This window comes from Rattus norvegicus, chromosome 13 (genome assembly GCF_021556685.1).
Source record: "Rattus norvegicus strain SHRSP/BbbUtx chromosome 13, alternate assembly SHRSP_T2T, whole genome shotgun sequence".
In the NCBI taxonomy this organism is placed as follows: domain Eukaryota; kingdom Metazoa; phylum Chordata; class Mammalia; order Rodentia; family Muridae; genus Rattus; species Rattus norvegicus.
Genome location: NC_141546.1, coordinates 65,821,057 through 65,825,745, shown reverse-complemented (window position 1 = coordinate 65,825,745; position 4,689 = coordinate 65,821,057). Strand labels below are relative to the sequence as shown.

The 4,689-nt window shown below is 44.8% G+C and overlaps 1 pseudogene; it reads right to left on the bottom strand.

The window, feature by feature from the left end:
- Positions 1–3,339: 3,339 nt before the first annotated feature.
- On the bottom strand, positions 3,340–4,248 carry Gapdh-ps93 (Glyceraldehyde-3-phosphate dehydrogenase, pseudogene 93; annotated as a pseudogene).
- Between the last annotated feature and the right edge of the window lie 441 nt (positions 4,249–4,689).

Below are 4,689 nucleotides of genomic sequence, written 5' to 3'. Positions count from 1 at the left end.
GGGACACAGGCTGTGCTGCCTGCATCTTAAAAGGCAGCAAACAAAATGGGAGGAAGAAAGGATGTGCTTGGTTGAATTCTGTTTCATTAAGACTTTTTTTTTTAAAGTCTTGAATTTCAGCCCCCATCTCTTATTAAACTAACCACAGATTGTTCTGTTTGCTTAGGCCGCTTTTCCGTACTCAGCTTAGGGCATTAATCAAAAACAGCACCAAAGTCACATTTTTCCATAGGTCCTGGGTCCTGTGTTTTATTCTTTGAAAGACCGTCTTTCTATCCGAAAGTCTGGGAGCTTGGTGTCACTAAGAACCAACTGAAAACAACTTTCCGTTACTCCTTGTCACTCTTCCTGTTGGTAAGCGCCATCTTGGTTCAGAGTCCCAGGTGTCATGGTAGTTTCATCAATGACTACCAGTGTGAACATGGGCACAGCGCTCTAATCCTTAGCCTCCTTTCTGTGAATAGTGGACCCTAAGTCTTAGGGTTGTAGAGATGAAGGGAGGGAGGTCTTCTATATTCTGCATATTTCTGGTATTCAGTGGAATAACACCGAATATTCACATACATTTGCATCTTCCTTATCCTTCTTACTTCTTCCCCCCTCTGCTGCTGCAAGGAGAGGCCCCAGAACAACCGTGTTCAGTCTGTGCAGCCCCTTCACTGGAGTCTGGACATTTTCTTTGATTCCCCAATACAATGCTTTGAGGTTGTGCCCAGTGGAACATTTGCATATTTCTTCCAAATACTTCTTTTTTGTTAATTGCTCATTTCTCTGCTGTTTAGATAAAGTTCAAGGGATGTTATATAAAAAAAAAACAAAAATAAAACAAAACCAAACAACAAGCAATAAGGGAAGACGGTCAACCTGGTACTGAGTGGAAACTAGCATGTCTTTGTGTCTAGAGGCTGGGAAGTTTTTTGATCTATCGCCCACTGTTGGATGCTGAAGGGGTTCTGAGAATGAAGGCTCTTTCGGAGCTGGATGAGCGCACAGCTATATTCTATGATCATACTTGATGTGCTTCCTTCAAGGCAGAGGTGAGATAGATTACGAAGTATGGGTGACTCTTAGTCTCCACAGAAAAACCACCTATGAATGAGGGCAAGGTGTTATGGACAGTCTTTATACCCCGTATAAGGAGAGCAAATCATTCTCTCGCTTTAGCCTTGTGGGTTCTTAGTTTTTGTCTTTGAGTCAGGGTCTCATGTAGTCCAGGCTGGACTTGAACTTGTTATGCAGCAAAAGCTGTCCTTCAACTGCTGATCCTTGTTCCTATATACCCAGGGTACAGGGGTTACAGTTCTGTTGATCACTATACCTGGCTAATAGTTTTTACTTTTATTTTTTAATAAAAAAAGCAATGATTTACTTACCCCAGCACCCCAAACATGACTTCATCCTGGGTCTCAGTGGTTGGTTGCTTTGGAGTTAGGTAATTGTGAAGAAAGAGAGTTAGGTTTCTGCCTAGCTGCTTTTAGCCCTAGTAGCCAATGTTTTCCTCACTTTATAGTGAGGTTCCAGATCACATCAGAGATGAATGGTCATGGCATAGCTGAGAGACCTGGCATTATGGAGTGAATGGGGACCCCTTCTAAACTATGGTACCAACCCCACCCCCCGGTAGCATTTTTAGATGTAATCAAGTTAAGTGAGTGCACACTGAATTATGATGAACCTTAACCCAATGACTGGAGTCCATGTAAGGAGAGCAAACTTTGTTAGAGACGCAAATAGGGAGAGGACACCATGTGACAATGGAGATAGACTGGAGCGCTACACCCGTGTGAAAGCCGGAGCCCTAGGGTTTGCCTGCACGTGAAAGAAACTAAAATTAGAGACGTGCCACCCAGAATCTCACTCCGAATCTACAGGGGCAAGCAACATTTTTCACACCTTGATTTACATGTCTATCTTCCAGGACTAGGCAAATATTTTAAGTTGCCTTAAGCCACTCAGTGTGTGGACATTTGTTACAGCATGCAAGGACACTAATACACCCATCAATCTTCAACTGTGAGAGATGAGTGTGCCTGGCCTATTTAGACGTGAGTTCAGCAAGCGCTGTCATGTACTCTGTACTAGGACGTTTTTGTCTCTCCAGCATGCGTGTGCTTGGGGCTCTGGGTGTTGAGCCTCCTCCCATGGGAACTCCTGGTCTTCTGGATTTACTGGTCACTTGCTTTCTAGTTTACATTGGATTCTCTTGACTGGCTCCTTCATTGGTGGTTATTTCGAACCTAGACAGAAACTAAGAAAAGCTTTTAGAAAACAATTCTTGGCTCCATTTAGCTGACATAATTTTAATTTGCAATTTTCTTGTCAGGAGGAGTACCAAGAAGTTGTTAAAAAGTCATTATCCAGCAATTTCCTGACAGTGTCATTTTATACTGATGGGGTAATTTCTCCCTTCAGAAAGAGCTATTTCTTGAGTAATTATTTTGGGTACTAAGTGACAGGCTCAGACTATTTTGGGACTCTGTGGCCTTGTCTCCTGACTTGCGTTTACCTTGAAGATAGCGTGTGTGGCGGGTATCACCGGTGAGTCACTCTTCTTCCAGCAATTCTCGGTGATGTTCCTGTCTTCAGCAGACGGCAGAATGTGACAGGGATGGCTCAGGAGACTGGCTACTGTGTGGTTCTTATGTAAGACGAGCAGGGAGGATTGCTCTTGATTGCTTCGTACTAAGAATTCTTTGGCTCTGGCTAGATGTGACACACCACACACACACACACACACACACACACACACACACACACACACAGAGTGGGGAAGAATGAAAGAGAGGGAGAGAGGAAGAAGGAGAAGAGGGGGGAGAATGCCTAGGAAATTCGTTAGATATGAGATATACAATAGCTAAGTCTGACCGTTTTATTTAGAGTTTCCAACTTAAAGCCACCCAGTCAAACCAACACAGGTATAAAGGAAGTAGGCTTCATTGCAGACTCCTACAATGCAGGTTTCATGATTAGTTGGTAATTTCTATGAAAAGGAATAAAGGGGATAGAAGGAGAGCTGTTAGAACACTCAAACTTGCCCAAACACCACATTTTCAGGATGATGACAAGTGAACTAAAAGAATGCTCAAGTATTCTAACTTCCATCTTGTCCCCGCCTTACCCCAGCAGGAGCCTCACCAAGAGTCTACTCACTTTCACCTCACCACTGTATAGCCTGGATTCTTTTGTAAACCTCGTTGCTGGTATTCGAGAGAGGAGGGCTCCCCAGATCCCTCCTATTCTTTTGGGGGTCTGGGATGGGAACTGAGGGAGATGCTTAGTGTCAAGGGCTGAGTTGGAATAGGGACCCCTCAGCAGCCAAGAGCCTCTCTCTTGCTCTTGCTAGGGTGGGTGGTCCAGGGTTTCTTGCTCCTTAGAGGCCATGACGTCCACCACCCTGTTGCTGTAGCCGTATTCATTGTCATAGCAGGAAATGAGCTTTACAAAGTTGTCATTGAGAGCAATGCCAGCCCCAGCATCAAAGGAGGAAGAGTGGGAGTTGCTGGTGAGGTTGCAGGAGACAACCTGGTCCTCAGAGTAGCCCAGGATGCCCTTTAGTGGGCCCTCGGTTGCCTGCTTCAACACCTTCTTGATGTCATTATACGTGGAAGCTTTCTCTAGGAGGCTTGTCAGATCTACGACAGATATACTGCTGGTAGGAATGCAAAAGGCCATGCCAATTGTCTTCTTATTCAGTTCTGGATGACCTTGCCTATGGCCTTGGCAGCACTAGTGGATGGAGGGATGATGTTCTGGGCATCCTCATGGCCATCATGCCACAGCTTTCTAGAGGGGCCATCCACAGTCTTCTGGGTGGCATTGATGGCATGGACTGTGGTCATGAATCCTTCCACAATACCAAAGTTGTCATGAATGACCTTAGCTGGGGGTGGGGGTGGGGTGGGCATAAACAGTTGGTAGTGCAGGAAGCATTACAGACAATTTTGAGTTGTCATACTTCTTGTGGTTCACACCCATCACAAACACAGGGGCATCAGCAGAAGGGGCAAACATAATAACCCTTTTGGCCCCACTCTTCAAGTGGGCTCCAACCTTCTCCATAGTGGTGAAGACACCAGTAGCCCACACAACATAATCAGCAACAGTATCACCTCATTTGATATTGGTGGAACCTCGCTCCTGGGAGATGGTGATGGCCTTCCTGATGATGACAAGCTTCCCATTTTGAGTCTTGACTGTGCTGTTAAATTTGCCATGAGTAGAGTCATACTGGAACACGTAGACCACATGTCAATGATGACAACAATCTCCACTTTGCCAGATGAGCTGGCAGCCCTGGTAACCAGGTACCTTATATGGTTGAATCCACTCGCTTCGTGTCAACATCATGTCTAAGGGATGCATGAGAGGATGAGTGTGTCTCTGGAACAGGGAGAAGCAGAGGTCTGTGACCTGGATTCTTATTTCAAAATGTCCACAGTATCTGTTTTAGGCCCATATCTTCTGGCACTAACAATTTTTAATGTTTAAGGGATGGAGAAGCTATTTCATAGCACGGACTCTTGAGCAGGCACAGTTCCCCTCAAAAACAAGGACAGTGTGAGCAGTGCTTACTGTGATCAACAAGGGTGCCAATGGTACTTTCATGAGATGACCCTTTACACAAAGAAATTGACATAGATATGTTCAATTCATTGTTCTAGAACATGTGAAAGTACAACAAAACAGGAA